Source organism: Coffea arabica, chromosome 11c, assembly GCF_036785885.1.
Source record: "Coffea arabica cultivar ET-39 chromosome 11c, Coffea Arabica ET-39 HiFi, whole genome shotgun sequence".
Lineage (NCBI taxonomy): Eukaryota > Viridiplantae > Streptophyta > Magnoliopsida > Gentianales > Rubiaceae > Coffea > Coffea arabica.
Window position 1 is genome coordinate 33,290,321 of NC_092330.1, and position 17,884 is coordinate 33,308,204.

The window sequence follows — 17,884 nt, forward strand, 5'->3', positions numbered from 1 at the left end:
GAATTGCTGGAATAATAAAATTAAACTTTGATATAAAGGACCTGTAAATGATGGTAGGCGTTTTTGTCCGTGCAAATTTACTATCTGGAACGATTCTATATCGAGGGTGAGGACGAGTTTCGCAAGTTCCAGCCGAGAGGGCCGAGGCTAAGATTTTGGGGAAGGTACGAGATTAATGAAAGCGTGCGAATATTGAGGAGGAATCACATATTTGAGGGGGAATAGGTAATCTAAAATTCTTTCATGTGAATTGTTGTTGAAATTGCAAGCTGCATTTTGTGACGTTACTAGTAGTACAAAATTGAAGGCTTGTAGTGACAGGGCAATGTGCAGTTTTATAATAACATAAGCTGTAGAGAAGACATTGATAGAAGACTGATTGAAATTGAATGTGGTAATAAATATGTGAATGATAGTATTGGTAGAATGAAAGCAATGATTGAATGTCATTTTGAAAGGCTGAGGAGCATGTATGAAAGTAGAAGGGTGTGCAAAATAAACCGGACACTTGGTGTGGAGGGTGGACAGAAGGATGATTGGCATGGTAATGTTAAAAGAGGGAGTGATTTACATAAAATTAGTCCTACAACGCCAGATGTTAGGGCCAAAAACAGGAGTGAAAATGATAGAGTAACTACGAATAGTACTATAATGGGTGAAAAGAGTGCATCGAAAATTACAAAGTGAAGGAGTAGAAAGAGACTAAGGATGGACAATACAGAAAAGCCTGTGTGGGAAGACAAACAAAACAGAAGGCAAGGTAAAAGAATAAAGGTATGCATCGGTTTGTGCCAAGATATTTCGTAGTATTAGAAAAGTAAAGTATAAATTGTAGTTTTATGTACAGATGGATAGCAGTGGGATGAACGAGTGTCAAACGAAGATGGTTGCTTTATTGGCAAAGGTTACTAAAGTATGGAAAAATATAAATAATGAAAGATGACATATTTTTGTGGTAGCAGAAAATGAGGCTGGCATCTATCGGTGAAAAATTGAGTGAGGGACAAGCAAAAATACTGAAATTCTTATTTGACACTCAGTTGTCGCAAGGATATGTACTGGATCATGGATTTATTAAATCAACAGTTCTATTTTGTTTTATCCTTTATTTGAAATTGCAATGGTAAAGGGGACAGAAAAGTATTTGCAATTATAAAGTTGACTAAATATGTAGTATGATTATCCCCATAGGGGAAAGGGCATAGGAACGAAAATCTTGGAAGCAGTTAAAATTGGTTTACAAGTGAGCATAAAACTTACAATTTGTGTGCTGTCAATCATGCATGCTTATATAAAATGTAAGGGTAGGTAACATGCTTGCATATAGAATAAAAGGTAAGTATTCTAGAAGTTTGAGAATAGAACTACAATGATAACTCAATGACCCTTATGGTGAGTACATAACCGCCTTAGGCTAACTCAATGACCCTAAGGACCGATTGAATCATTGAAACCGTGATTGCTGGTTGTATTAGTGAGGAAGAGCGAACCTACTCTGGCCGTTTTAACTCGAGTCATTGAAAATGATGATATCAAGTTTGTAGATTATGAAACCTAATACACATAGGGAAAAGATTAATGTACCCTGTTGTACTGACAGGGAAGTACTGGTGTCAATTAAGCGGTAGACAGCAAATCGGGATGCAATGGGGTCCTTGCTTCCTGAAAAACCCATGGCATGTGATGTGAGTAAATCGAGGGATTGAAATTGGGTGGTGTTATGTGGACTGTTTCATGGAGGACGAAGTGATATGACTTGAGTTTGGTGCAGATATTAAGTTGCTATTGTGCGATGAAAACAGTAAGGCAACAAAGGCGTGCTGTAGATCAGTCAATTCGATGGTGGTTCATGCCAACTTGGTTTCAAGTACAAGTGTTCGGCCAAAGTTGGGGGTGTGAGTACGTATATTCATATTAAAATGTCATATTTTACTGTCGTGTTGTAGCAAGAGATTTTGGAGTTCAACAAATCAGCAGACGAGCTCTACTGTACATATCTACAGGAATGTAAAGTAGGAGGTAATATAAAAAAGTGTGAGAAGGAACGAGAAACTGCCTTGTTATGTAGCATAATGGAATAGATACAGATTCCCATGATGATGACTAACTAACCGCTGCTATGCTTCAGATATTTGTGCCAATGTGGCATGATGAGCATTGGTATATGTGTGTGGTAGACATGGCAAGCGAAGAAGTATTAATTTATGATTCAATGAGAGGACACGAGCAAACAGATATGAATAGGCGCTTGTAAATGCACTGCCCAAAAGCACTCCATTCAAATCAAGAATAAGAAATTTCTTCTTTGAATCATTAGCGGACGCAAGTTTTGGCGGGCTTTTTGTTACCCTTATACCTTCGACTGGGAAAAAATTGAAGGCATACAGCATTTCAGCACATGGATTTTGCATGTGAGATCAAATTTGAATGTCATAATGCGAAATCAAACAAGAGGAATTGGAAAGTGTAAAGCAAAGTTCTGGGGTCAAGAATTTATTACAATGTCGTGAGCAGCAGCCCTGCAATAATGGAATAGCGGGAGTAGAAAAGCAATTTCTAAATGCGATTGTCACGAGAAGATGCATCGGAACAGAGGTACATACACTTTTTATGGTTTCCTTTATACAATAATTAATTTCGTACTAATAATTTGCTACAGCCCTAAAGAATTTAAAATTTAATATTGCTTTCATATGCAACGAACCAATTACAGTAAAGGCGAGACATAATGTACCATTCCTTGTTTCCTGATGCCCCACATCCTTGGTAGCATCATCTTGCAAATTTCCTCTGGTTACAACCTCATGTGCCTGTTTATTCTCTATCAGGAAAGCATCATAAGCGAACGGGTCCGCAAGTTTCCCCAAAGCGATCTCCCAGACAATAAATTTTCTAACAATGACAACATCAAGCTGTACATATATTCAGAAACAATGTCAGACGCAATAAAGTGAGCTTGCCACAAGGGGTTGTCCATTTGTACACTTACAAATTGTGACCGACATCCCTTTGCCCAACATTGCACAAACTTCAAGGTTAAAATCCCGCAACTTGCTGCGTCTGTTTGTTTTAGTTTGTGTTTTACAAGAATAAATGTCCAGGGTTGATTTTCGTGAAAAATTTCCATCAAAATCCATTCCTAAAAGGAAATAAATACAGCAAGTATCGAATGTTAGAAATATGTTACCTTCTTCGGAAATGAAGTTAATGTACGATTTTGAAGTTTACTCACCACAGATTGCATCAAACCTTGGTAAAAAGTTTTGTAATTGTTCATAGAGTCAACAATGTACACCTCTTTGTTCTTGACATGTGCAATCATGAGCAACCAATGATTTGAATAAATGATTGGGAAAAAAATCTGCAATCGCATACAACAAACAATGTCGAATGTGTTAAAAGCTAAGGCATATTAGGCTGAATCCAATTCCACTAACATGCAGCTGCTACTCATATTGTATAAGAATGTTAAGACGAGAATGATAGCTAATGTTTACCTTTTCAGGATTTGTCATGGAGTCGTCATTGCTTTGATCAACGAATGTCTTTTTGGTTGCGGGAGATATGCATGGATAGTCTAACACGCATTTCAGCTATAACGAAGTGATTGAGAAGCAAGTATTAAGTCCACATTTTGCAAGGCACAACAGCACATACAATAATTTTTCTTACGTACCCAAAACATAGGATTGAAAAAAACAAATTGCTTATATTCTTTCTGGAGTAAGTGAAGGTACTGGGTCACAACCTTCACAAAATAGAACAAATTCAAACATTCAATAAGAGTGGAAGTACAAAGGTAGATCAGTGAACAAGATAGGCCTGTGCAATCGCATAAAAAACTTACTTTGTCGTTGAGACATGTCTCCTGAAGCATCACTTACTCCAGTTCTTCTCTTGTAACATCAAAGAGATGCTGCCTATCTAGTGTACTGACACAGCTGTGAATAATGATTGACACGATTACAATAATCAGATGAAAGTGAGATCACTGTTAGCCATTGACAGTACCGATACTTTAACATACATCTGCGGGACGAGTTCTCTGACATGAAAGCATACAGCTTCTTTCAATTCATCAGGTGCTACGCCAAAAGCTTGTGGTAGATACTGGACAATAAAGATATTAGCATATATAAAAAGGATTACAGGAAAGCGCAAGAGCATGTCTTACATCTCATAGAAATGGCAATGTCTCAAATCCGCAGTCCTTCACTTCGATGGCACCAACCCTTTGTAAAATTTGTGTCACTTTATCCACAACCTAGTCATACAAATACTGGATTATGCTCCTGTGTTGCCATCGAGAAGAAGAAACAAAAAGGAGTAAAATAATATTATCACATACACTTGCCCCTTTTCTGGTTTGTTCAGATAGTATGACAACATCTTCAAGGTGTGCCTTTTCCCCATAACCGGCCGCACCTCGACCCCAGCACACTTTCCCCCCTTATCCATCTCTTTTATTTCTTCAACTTTTCTATTCGCGTCCCCAGTCTGACTAATGACAACATCAGAGGTATAGGATTTCTTCCACATCCAACCACCATCTTCAGATTTGAATGCCAGTTTTTTGAAGTACGATACTCCCATTTTTTGGGCGTAAAATTCTTTGTCAACAAGGTCAGCCAAGAATGGCACATTAAAGCGCCTAAAGCGCCTGGTCAGCAACATACAAAAGGGAGATGTGTTTTCTTATTCTCCCTGCTCTTAATCTTCCTAATTGAGCATTGTTGTAATGATCAAATTGCCTATATTGACGGGTTATTTGTGTAACATATGCCACAATAGTACTCTTTCTAATGCACTAACGGAAGTGATACTTCCGGCTTTAGGTACAATGTTATGAGTTATTATTAGATGTAACAGCCGTGACAACACTTTCATATACGACGCATAAAATTTAGTTTTTTTGCCCATGTTCATAACTCTGTCACCATTTTATCTAATCTCTCCAAGAAATTCTAGGTCATTGTACCCCTTCACAGCAACCTTATCTACATTCTTTGCGCTAATCTGTTTATAATCAACAGTGTATCTACTGTCAATCAACCCAAACTCTGAACACAAAATCTCAGCAGACAATTCGTTGTGTACATTACTAACCACTGAAGATCAACAAATCTTCTACAGCTGATGAATTCCAGCAAATGGTTGCGGTGTGAAAGTTGTCCGCAATGGCAACGTTGCGTGTCATACTAGCGGGATACTTCTGTTCAACCAGAAACCGTCTTACAGACCAGTCTTCAAAGTTGGCGTCGAAGAGGATCCACACGTCGGTATAGAGCAGTGGTTTTAGACCGAAAAAATGTGCAACAAATTCTTTCTTGCCCATAAATCAAGCATTGTAGGTCATGATATAAAACGCTTTCAGGTTCTGCATAATAGGGAGCCGAAGACGGCGTCACTTGACCAGTGATCGGAATACTTCATCGTTCGCAATGGGGTTGCGAACGGGAATACAAGACACCAGCATCGACTGCAGAAACACCGCTCCGGGAAACCTATCTAACCGAACCGGCACCTTCTCAACTATCCACTTCAATCCAATGTGGTGAAGTAGTAAGACCACATCTTGAAAGTAGCCGACCATACCTCCGTTGTTGAGCACATGTATTTCAGGAAGTCGTCCAAGTGCCAAGAGTCAGTCTGGAAAAGGATTATGTTCCGAGGAGGCTGGTCGGTTCAGGGGTTAGAACATACAGAACGAAGCGAATCTTTCGTCTAGTTACATGTTACAGGTGGTAAAGAAATATGCGAAACTTATAGAAGCTGGTTGTATGAAGGTGAAGCGGCATGCAATAGCAAAAGATGTTGTGCGAAACCAATGCGGGGGTGAATGGGCATGCAAGGAAGAAGTTTAGTTGTGTGAAGCTCTTATAGGAGGAGATATGGATGACGGACCTGAGTTTAAATGGAAGAGCTTGCAGTGCATCGACTGAGTGGTTAAGAGCAGTTTGACCTCCTTCAAGCATCCGTTTGCGGACTACCGTTAAGGAACCTAAGTTAGGTTCGTGCGATAATAAATCACAGTGAGCACTGCATCTAAATTTTTATTTGAAAAAATTAGAAGAACCAAATCGCATGCATATTTCTGAATTGCACTACTCCGCTGTAGAAGACCAGCTGTGGACGGGTTCGGTAGGCATATGAGAACAGAGTACCCATTTTCGTAGACAGACATGTTTTTCCGAATACAATAATAACATTGTCACATACACTTGCCCCTTTTCTGATTTGTTCAGATATTATGACAACATCTTCAAGGTGTGTCTTTTCCCCCACAACCGGCCACACCTCGACCCCAGCACACTTCCCCCCCTTATCCATCTCTTTTATTTCTTCAACTTTTCTATTCGCGTCCCCAGTCTGACCAATGACAACATCAGAGGTATAGGATTTCTTCCACATCCAACCACCATCTTTAGATTTAAATGCCAATTTTTCGAAGTACGATACTCCCATTTTTTGGGCGTAAAATCCTTTGTCAACATGGTCAGCCAAGAATGGCACATTAAAGCGCCTAAAGAGCCTGGTCAGCAACATACAAAAGGGATATGTGTTTTCTTATTCTCCCTGCTCTTAATCTTCCTAATTGAGCATTGTTGCAATGATCAAATTACCTATATTGACGGGTTGTTTGTGTAACATATGCCACAATAGAACTCTTTCTAATGCACTAACGGAAGTGATACTTCCGGCTTTAGGTACAATGTTATGAGTTATTATTAGATGTAACAGCCGTGACAACACTTTCATATACGACGCATAAAATTTAGTTTTTTTGCCCATGTTCATAACTCTGTCACCATTTTATCTAATCTCTCCAAGAAATTCTAGGTCATTGTACCCCTTCACAGCAACCTTATCTACATTCTTTGCGCTAATCTGTTTATAATCAACAGTGTATCCACTGTCAACCAACCCAAACTCTGAACACAAAATCTCAGCAGACAATTCCTTGTGTACATTACTAACCACTGAAGATCAACAAATCTTCTACAGCTGATGAATTCCAGCAAATGGTTGCGGTGTGAAGGCTGTCCGCAATGGCAACGTTGCGTGTCATACTAGCGGGATACTTCTGTTCAGCCAGAAATCGTCTTACAGACCAGTCTTCAAAGTTGGCGCCGAAGAGGATCCACACGTCGGTATGGAGCAGTGGTTTTAGACCGAAAAAATGTGCAACAAATTCCTTCTTGCCAATAAATCAGGCATTGTAGGTCATGATATAAAACGCTTTCAGGTTCTGCATAATAGGGAGCGGAAGACGGCGCCACTTGATCAGTGACCGGAATACTTCATCATTCGCAATGGGGTTGCGAACGGGAATGCAAGACACCAGCATCGACTGCGGAAACACCGCTCCGGGAAACCTATCTAACCGAACCGGCGCTTTCTCAACTATCCACTTCAATCCAATGTGGTGAAGTGGTAAGACCTCATCGTGAAAGTAGCCGACCATACCTCCGTTGTTGAGCACATGTATTTCAAGAAGTCGTCCAAGTGCCACGAGTCAGTCTGGAAAAGGATTATGTTACGAGGAGGCTGGTCGGTTCAGGGGTTAGAACAGACAGAACGAAGCGAATCTTTCGTCTAGTTACATGTTACAGGTGGTAAAGAAAGATGCGAAACTTATAGAAGGTGGTTGTATGAAGGTAAAGCGGCATGCAATAGCAAAAGATGTTGTGCGAAACCAATGCGGGGGTGAATGGGCATGCAAGGAAGAAGTTTAGTTGTGTGAAGCTCTTATAGGCGGAGATATGGATGACGGACTTGAGTTTAAATGGAGGAGCTTGCAGTGCATCGACTGAGTGGTTAAGAGCAGCTTGACCTCCTTCAGGCATCCTTTTGCGGACTACGGTTAAGGAACCTAAGTTAGGTTCGTGCGATAATAAGTCACAATGAGCACTGCATCTAAATTTCTATTTGAAAAAATTAGAAAAACCAAATCGCATGCATATTTCTGAATTGCATTACTCCGCTGTAGAAGACCAGCTGTGGACGGGTTCGGTAGGCATATGAGAACAGAGTACCCATTTTGATAGACAGACATGTTTTTCCGAATATAATAATAACATTGTCACATACACTTGCCCCTTTTCTGGTTTGTTCAGATATTATGACAACATCTTCAAGGTGTGCCTTTTCTCCCACAACAGGCCACACCTCGACCCCAGCACACTTCCCCCTTATCCATCTCTTTTATTTCTTCAACTTTTCTATTCGCGTCCCCAATCTGACCAATGACAGCATCAGAGGTATAGGATTTCTTCCACATCCAACCACCATCTTTAGATTTAAATGCCAATTTTTTGAAGAACGATACTCCCATTTTTTGGACGTAAAATCCTTTGTCAACATGGTCAGCCAAGAATAGCACATTAAAGCGCTTAAAGAGCCGGGTCAGCAACATACAAAAGGGAGATGTGTTTTCTTATTCTCCCTGCTCTTAATCTTCCTAATTGAGCATTGTTGCAATGATCAAATTGCCTATATTGACGGGTTGTTTGTGTAACATATGCCACAATAGAACTCTTTCTAATGCACTAACGGAAGTGATACTTCCGGCTTTAAGTACAATGTTATGAGTTATTATTAGATGTAACAGCCGTGACAACACTTTCATATACGACGCATAAAATTTAGTTTTTTTGCCCATGTTCATAACTCTGTCACCATTTTATCTAATCTCTCCTAGAAATTGTAGGTCATTGTACCCCTTCACAGCAACCTTATCTACATTCTTTGCGCTAATCTGTTTATAATCAACATTGTATCCACTGTCAACCAACCCAAACTCTGAACACAAAATCTCAGCAGACAATTCCTTGTGTACATTACTAACCACTGAAGATCAACAAATCTTCTACAGCTGATGAATTCCAGCAAATGGTTGCGGTGTGAAGGTTGTCCGCAATGGCAACGTTGCGTGTCATACTAGCGGGATACTTCTGTTCAGCCAGAAACCGTCTTACAGACCAGTCTTCAAAGTTGGCGCCGAAGAGGATCCACACGTCGGTATGGAGCAGTGGTTTTAGACCGAAAAAATGTGCAACAAATTCCTTCTTGCCCATAAATCAGGCATTGTAGGTCATGATATAAAACGCTTTCAGGTTCTGCATAATAGGGAGCGGAAGACGGCGCCACTTGACCAGTGACCGGAATACTTCATCGTTCGCAATGGGGTTGCGAACGGGAATGCAAGACACCAGCATCGACTGCGGAAACACCGCTCCGGGAAACCTATCTAACCGAACCGACGCTTTCTCAACTATCCACTTCAATCCAATGTGGTGAAGTGGTAAGACCTCATCTTGAAAGTAGCCGACCATACCTCCGTTGTTGAGCACATGTATTTCAGGAAGTCGTCCAAGTGCCATGAGTCAGTCTGAAAAAGGATTATGTTACGAGGAGGCTGGTCGGTTCAGGGGTTAGAACATACAGAACGAAGCGAATCTTTCGTCTAGTTACATGTTACAGGTGGTAAAAAAAGATGCGAAACTTATAGAAGGTGGTTGTATGAAGGTGAAGCGGCATGCAATAGCAAAAGATGTTGTGCGAAACCAATGCGGGGGTGAATGGGCATGCAAGGAAGAAGCTTAGTTGTGTGAAGCTCTTATAGGAGGAGATATGGATGACGGACTTGAGTTTAAATGGAGGAGCTTGCAGTGCATCGACTGAGTGGTTAAGAGCAGTTTGACCTCCTTCAGGCATCCTTTTGCGGACTACGGTTAAGGAACCTAAGTTAGGTTCGTGCGATAATAAGTCACAGTGGGCACTGCATCTAAATTTTTATTTGAAAAAATTAAAAGAACCAAATACCATGCATATTTCTGAATTGCACTACTCCGCTGTAGAAGACCAGCTGTGGACGGGTTCGGTAGGCATATGAGAACAGAGTACCCATTTCCGTGGACAAGACATGTTTTTCCGAATATAATAATAACATTGTTACATACACTTGCCCCTTTTCTGGTTTGTTCAGATATTATGACTGTGAGATCCCAGTTAGCCTTTGATTTCAATATCATGTGATATTAAGGGCATTTTGTTCTATTTTGTACGAATTTAGTAGAAAACTCTAGTTTTCTTTTTGTATTGTGATAACTCAAAAAATTAATTAATTATATGTATGTTATGAACCCTTTTATTTTAATTGCTTAGATGTTAGGAAATTACATATAACAAATGAATGGTTAAAATAAATGCATAATTGAATTTCTATAACAGATTGAAAATTTAAACGACACTTGAGTTATGCAAAATTCTATCTACAAATCCACTCCTACTACCCAAGGTTTAGGTCCCAATTTGATGCTCATTCACCTAGCAAAATATGCTAGAAAACTTGTGTGGAGCAAAGATGAAAACTGTTTAAGATTCAAGGACCAAACGATGAATACCGAAATTGCACTTCAGCCCTTTACAAAATTGCACTTACTCTGATTCTGGTCAGCTTGGCCGAGAATACCAAGGCTGGAAAGCCTTGAATCTTTATGATTTTTGCCCAGCCAAAGCATGACAAAGTGGGTAGGAACACTTGTCAATTTTCCAAGCCATTGAGTTGGCAAAACTCCAATCCTTGTCATGCTAGCTTAGGTTGCTATAAATACCAGACATCCAGGCTTAGTAAACATTTGGGCAATCTTCTTATTTTCACCGAAACTAGCAAGAAACTATCAGCTCACTTACTACAAAAATTGCACACAAATCTGGCCAAAACCAATTCTGTTGAGGGCCGATTAAGCTGGATTTTGCTGCACATCTGGTGGAATTTCTTCTTGCACTTTACTACCCTTTTATTAAAAGGTACCATGAGCTATACATCTATTTCATTTATAATTCATTTAAGCATCTTATATATTTAGTAAATCAAGTATTCCTGCTGAAAAAAAAAATCCTATTATAAACATGCATATGGGCAGTTCGTGATTTTTCAGCTTTGTAGTTCAATTTCTATGCCAATTTTATGATGATTCTTGCCTTAGTTTGCTATGCATGCTGGATACTAGGTGTATTTGTTTGATTGATAAGCTCTTGAGCAACCAAGACTAATTTGGGAATAAAAAAAAAATGGAACCTGTTTTGCTGGACCATTTGAGCAGCCTGTTTGCAACGAATTTTGACCAAATTCTAATCAGAATTTGAACCTAAGCCCTTCGGAGAAATTGTAGTTTCTTAAGTGCATGTTGTGTCTACAAAATTTCAGGTCAAACGGAGGTGTGTAGGCTGAGTTATAGCCGAAACCCTCACTTAGCTTTCAAATTCTGGTTTGACCATGTTTTGTAGATTAACTTCTGACCATGCTCATTTCGCATGGATAATGATGAAACTGGGTGGTGGTGTCTTCATAAGAACTGTAGAGCTCTATTTTAGATTCAAAACGGTATAAAGTGCCTCCAAATCCGAGCTTCGTAGATGCAGTTATAGCCAAAACAAAATCGTGTGCCAGAACTGCCTGGAACACTGGGCAGTTCTGACAGGTACTTTGACACCCACTTTTCATTTGATTCTGAGTTGATCCAAGTCTTGGCCAAAACATAAAAGTTTTAGCCTTATGTCTTATCTTTCCAATGCCTTTGGAATTTCTTGATTTGGGCCCGTGAGTTGTGAGTTATGGTTCTTCAAATAGACCCTGTCTGTCATCTAAACGTGCGAACTCCTGGCACGTTGTTTCATACTTATGACCTAATTGCGTTCAGAACTGGATTGAGGTGTCTTCATAAAAATTATAGCTTTTCTCCTTAGCTTCGCGACGGTATCTCACACGCCTCGATCCGACAATCACAACCTACATTGTGTTAAAAATAGTTCTTGACGCCAAAACGGACAAGTTGCCGTTTCCGTTTCCGTTTCCATTTTCCATTTTTCGCGCGCGCATGGGTCGCATTTGCTGTTTTCCTTATTCGTATGCATTTGAATACCTGTTTGAGCAATATCATGACTCAACCTTCTGTCACAGACGGTAACGAAATGCTCGGAGATGGTGGGACCCACTAACGGTTGAGTTTGACCAAGTGCCGTTTTTGTCTACTTTTGTACTCTAAGTAAGTAACTGGGACGTTTATGTATTAAATGTCACCAATGTGAATTGTGTGTGATATAAGGGTGCTTAGGCGAGTGTGTACTTTATCTCACTCGACCTAAACCCTAATTTGTATTGCAATATATATGAATTATGATATATGAACTGTGTTGGGACTGAATCCCTGAAGCATGTGGCTTGGGATGACCTTTTGTGTGTGTGTGATATGGAACTATGAGGGGGCCCGATCTAAAGGTTAGACGGACTATTCGAGACAGTTTGGGTTTGGTCGAAGTTAGTCCAAGCTAACCTTAAGATCACCAATTTTGTGAATACAATTCGAATACGATTCGAAACTCGAGCCATTTGTGTGTATGTGGATACTGGCCAGAGTGGGTGTAAGGTGGTCGAAGGAAGAAAGTGGAGTTCTATGGACCATTCCTTGTGGTCGACGGAGGGTCGACAGGTGATCACGTGTGGCGAATGACTTGGCTTTGGAGCCAATCCGTATCCTTGAATTGTTTTGTTACTTTCGCTTTGATTTTGATGTATTTGTGGTATAAATATCTGACTTGATGTAAAATTATCATTTTGCCCCTACTTGCTTACTAAGCTTTAAGCTTACCCGTTTTTCTTTGTTATTTCCTTAACAGGGGTCGTACGCGGGGAATCACACTTCACGAGAGTTATAACTCTAGAATTTATCTTTGAAATTATTCTAGTTGGACTTTCTAGGATGTTTTTCTTTATTCTCACAGTTAGGGTTAGGACTCTGCGTAAGATCCACTTTATGGTTTTAGTCTTCGCTTTTGTGTGATGTAGTGGATTGGAATGTCCCTTTTGAAGATGTACATATTGTAAATAGAACTTTTTGGAGATGTATAAATTTGAAAAGTATCTTTTGGTATTGTGATTCTTTTATTGGACAAATTTATGTTTTACACTGATTGAAGATGTACTTAAGAATGAATGTTCAGTTGTCCAATAGTAATGTTATCTCTGAAATTAATGTGAGTGTGTGAGTTCTGGCGCGAGCTAGGCAGACGGCCCGCCAAACCCTTTGGTACGCCTCTGGGTGCGGTGGGGTCGTCACAGGTGGTATCAGAGCGCCTAGATTAGAGGATTTGGGTAATCGAGATACACACGATAGACATTAGGCATCTTTGATTCTTTAAGATGAATAAAATATTTTAAGTTGAAAAGCTGGTGTACTGACGAATTAATATTTTACAGATATGGAACCGGGCAGTTCGAGTGGTACGGGACCCAGCGGCGTGAGACCTGGACCGGTATCTCAACCTCTGAGCGTGGGGGGCCCGGTGAACCAGGTCACACGTAGACGGGTGATTCGTTACCAGAGGAGACCGGGGGAGCCCTACGCTCTATATTCACCCTTTGGTCGGATGCCGCATTGACACTGTGAGTGTCGTCTCACCTATGGTTATCCAGATGAGGTTATTCTGGCGGTGGACGACGAGAGGCGCCGCCTGGGGAATGCAATCGATCGCCTGACCAGGCAACTTGAGAGGGCCAGGGGAGTGAACCACGGCCAGGTTATACACCTTAGGGAGATGGAATAGAGCCTTAGGGATGAGGAGGAGAGGACGGATTTCTTCCGTCGTCAGTTGCACGACACGCACCTGCACCTCTTCGCCATGAAGAAGCAGTTACGGGAGCGGGTCCGGGGCGTGATAACCGACTGTGAGATTGTGCTAGATGTGGTCGCGGAGGCGCCACCCGGAGCCACCGGCTCGGAGCCAATGGAGGATGCCGATATTTTGGGCTCGGTTGGGGATTGGGCCCCTAGGGGAGACACTTTAGGGCCGCCTATGTGACTCTTGTTCTACCTATCCATCTTTTGTAGCTGGATTTGATCTGCTAGTTTTTGGGAGCCGAGGTGCTCTTGTATATAATGAGTTTTGCCCCGACCGGATGTCGGGTAATTTGTATAGTTTTGGCATGCATTTGCATATGTGTGTACATATTGTTTTGGCTGGTATATATAAGCGTTTCCTTTCCGTTTTACGAAATATTTTGTGTTTCATGTTTTTTGTAATTCACTTCTATTTTTTTTTCTGTTAGCATTTTGAACTTAAAAATGGACTCCGATAGTCGAGGTCGAGACCTCGAGGGAGAAAACGAACCTGAAAATAACCAGGTAGCTACAGCCATCCAGCGAATGGCTGATTTACTTGAGCAAATGATCGTCCAACAGGGCCAGAGTCAGGGAAATAACTCCGAAAATCCTGGGAGTAGTAGGGGGAACAATGAGGGGAAGGATCGTGCTTTAGAGCGATTTCAAAAATTTGCCCCCCCTAAATTCATAGGAGGACCCAATCCTGATGTGGCGGAGGGCTGGCTGGAGCGTATGCCGGATATTTTTGCCGCCTTGGGATATATGGAGGAGCGGCAAGTATCGTTCGCTACCTTTCAATTCGAAGGGCCCGCTCGGGCGCGGTGGAATGTGGTAAAAGTCAAATGGGAACGAGAGCGGACCTCCTGGACCTGGAATAACTTTACCAGGGAATTTAATGAGAAATATCTTCCGCCGATGGTACAAGAGAGACGGGAGGACGATTTCATTCGTCTGCGCCAAGGGACATTAAGTGTTGCGGAATACGAGACCCAATTTACTAAATTGTCTCGTTTTACTCCGGATTTGGTGTCAACGGAGCAAAAGCGGATCCGTCGCTTTGTTCAAGGGTTGAACATTGAGATCCAAGAGGCGTTGGCGGCCGCTCAGTTAGATACTTTTAATCAGGTGTTAGAAAAAGCGCAGAGGATTGAGACAGTCCGGGGTCAAGTAAAGGCATTTCATGATAGAAAAAGAAGGCAGTCGGGCACCAGAAACTTTAATGCTGGACAAAGCTCGAGGAATGAGCCGCCCACTAAAATGGGTAGGGGAGCAGGAGGTCTACGACCGGCGGAGACTTCAAACCAAGGAAATGCCGGAAGGGGACAAGCGGGGCGAGGGCCCCAGAGGGGTGGCCAAAGAGGAAGGGCGAGTACAGGAATGAGACAGACCTGTAGTTTTTGCGGAGGCAATCATACCGCCGATAATTGCTGGAAAAATAGTGCTGTCAGGAGATGCTTTAAGTGTGGCAGTACGGAGCACCTGATTGCACAATGCTCGAATATGCAGACCGAAGGAAGCACTTCTCGGGCAGAAGGGACTACGCCAAAACTAGCAAATGTAGCAGGGAACCGACCGAAAGTGCCTGCGTGAGTTTATGCCATGGACCATCAGGAGGTGACTGACCCTTCGGCAGTCATCGAAAGTACGCTTTCTATATTTCGGCGTACCGCAAGTGTGTTAATAGATTCTGGTGCTACCCATTCCTTTGTGAGTCCTGCATTCATGGCACCTATAGATATTAAAGCAGAAAAGTTGCCATACCATTTAGAAATAAAAACTCCCATTACCAACAAAAGCATCCTTGCCAATATGATGTACAAAGGCTGTGACGTGTGGATAGGGGAACGAAAGTTATCGGTGGATTTAATAGAATTAACACTTAAGGAGTACGATATTATATTAGGTATGGATTGGCTAGCTAAGTATCATGCACGCTTAGACTGTAGTTCGAAAAAGGTTGATTTTCACATACTGGGTGAGCCTACATTGCTATTAGATGTACGAGGGAAGTTAGCCTCCACCACTCTTATTTCTGGGATTCGGACCCGGAAATTGCTAAGCAAGGGTGCCCGAGGGTTTTTGGCCACGTTGATTAATACTCCAGGAGAGCAGTTAAAATTAGAAAAGGTACCGGTGGTGTGTGAGTTTCCTGAGATATTTCCCGAAGAGTTGACCTCACTACCGCCGGAAAGAGAAATCGAACTTAAGGTTGATCTGCACCCAGGGGCGGAACCAATATCAAAAATCCCTTACCGCATGGCTCCTGCGGAACTGAAAGAATTAAAAATACAGTTACAGGAATTATTGAATCAAGGATTTATTCAGGAAAGTGAATTTCCTTGGGGAGCCCCGGTACTATTCGTAAAGAAAAAGGATGGAGGTCTACGGATGTGCATTGATTACCGGGGACTAAATAATCTCACGATTAAGAACAAATATCCCCCGCCACTGATTGATGAATTATTTGACCAACTGCAGGGTGCAGTTGTATTTTCTAAACTGGACCTTCGATAGGGATATTACCAATTAAGGATCCGGAAAGAGGATATCCCTAAGACCGCGTTTAATTCGCGGTACGGGCATTTTGAATTCACAGTCATGCCTTTTGGATTGACGAATGCTCCAGTTGCATTTATGGACTTAATGCACCGAGTCTTCAAACCTTACCTAGACCAATTTATTGTGGTGTTTATTGATGATATTCTGGTCTACTCGAAGACTCGTGAGGATCATGAACGGCATTTGAGGTTAGTGCTACAGACTCTTAAGGAGCACCAACTATATGCTAAATTTAGTAAGTGCGAGTTCTGACTGGACAAGGTGTCTTTTCTTGGACACGTGATTTCAAAGGATGGAATAGCGGTGGACCCCGCTAAAGTGAAAGCCGTCACAGAATGGAACCGACCTAAGAACCCAACTGAAGTTAAAAGTTTCTTAGGACTTGCCGGATACTATCGCCGCTTCATAAAAGATTTTTCTAAGATAGCTGGATCTCTGACGGATTTGACTAAGATTCACAACCAATTCATCTGGACGTCCAAGTGCGAGACCAGTTTTCAAGAGTTAAAGGGGCGATTAACATCTGCACCAATTCTTACTTTGCCCAACGGGAAAGACAGCTTTGTAGTATATACGGATGCGTCTCGGATGGGCTTGGGTTGTGTACTTATGCAAAATGGACAAGTGATAGCCTATGCATCTCGAAATTTGAAAACCCATGAGCAAAATTACCCGACTCACGACTTGGAATTGGCGGCAGTGGTATTTGCTCTTCAGAAGTGGCGACATTATTTATATGGGGTAACCTTTGAGATTTTCACCGACCATAAGAGTCTCAAGTATTTATTTTCGCAGAAAGAGCTGAATTTGAGGCAGCGTAGGTGGATGGAGTTCTTAGAGGATTATGACTGCACCATTAAGTACCATCCAAATAAGGCTAATGTAGTAGCTGATGCCCTTAGCCGAAAGGCTCAAGTATCTAGTCTACAGGTGAAAGAGTGGGAGCTACTAGAAAAAGTTAGGGAATGGAATCCTCAACTTAAGCCACACAAAGTGTTGTTTAGTAATATTCAGGTGATTTTCACGCTATTGCCTAGGATAAAGGAGACTCAGAAGAAGGACTCCCAGGTGCCGAAGTGGAAAGACAAAGTTGAGAAAGGGATGATACCCGACTTTAATGTGGGTTTGGATGGACTGTTAAGGTATAGAAATCGATTGGTTATACCCCAGGATACGGATATCAAGAAAGAGCTATTGGAAGAAGCTCACCGCTCGCGATACACAGTACATTCTGGTACGACGAAGATATATCAAGATTTGAAGAGTTTGTACTGGTGGGAGATCATGAAAAAGGAGATTGCTTAGTTTGTGCAAACATGTCTAACCTGTAAGCAAATAAAAGCTGAGCACCAAAAATCGTCAGGTTTACTCCAACCGTTAGAAGTGCCAGAGTGGAAATGTGGGCACATTACTATGGATTTCGTATCCGGTTTACCGCGAGCACAAAAGGGGCATGATGCCATTTGGGTAATTGTAGACCGCTTGACCAAATCAGCTCATTTCTTACCCGTGAGCCTGAAGTATACCCTAGAGAAACTAGTTCAACTGTATATGGATGAAATTATACGACTACATGGCGTGCCAGTGAGCATAGTTTCGGATCGAGACCCACGGTTCATGCCACGGATCTGGCAAAGGATGCAAGAGGCTTTAGGCTCTAA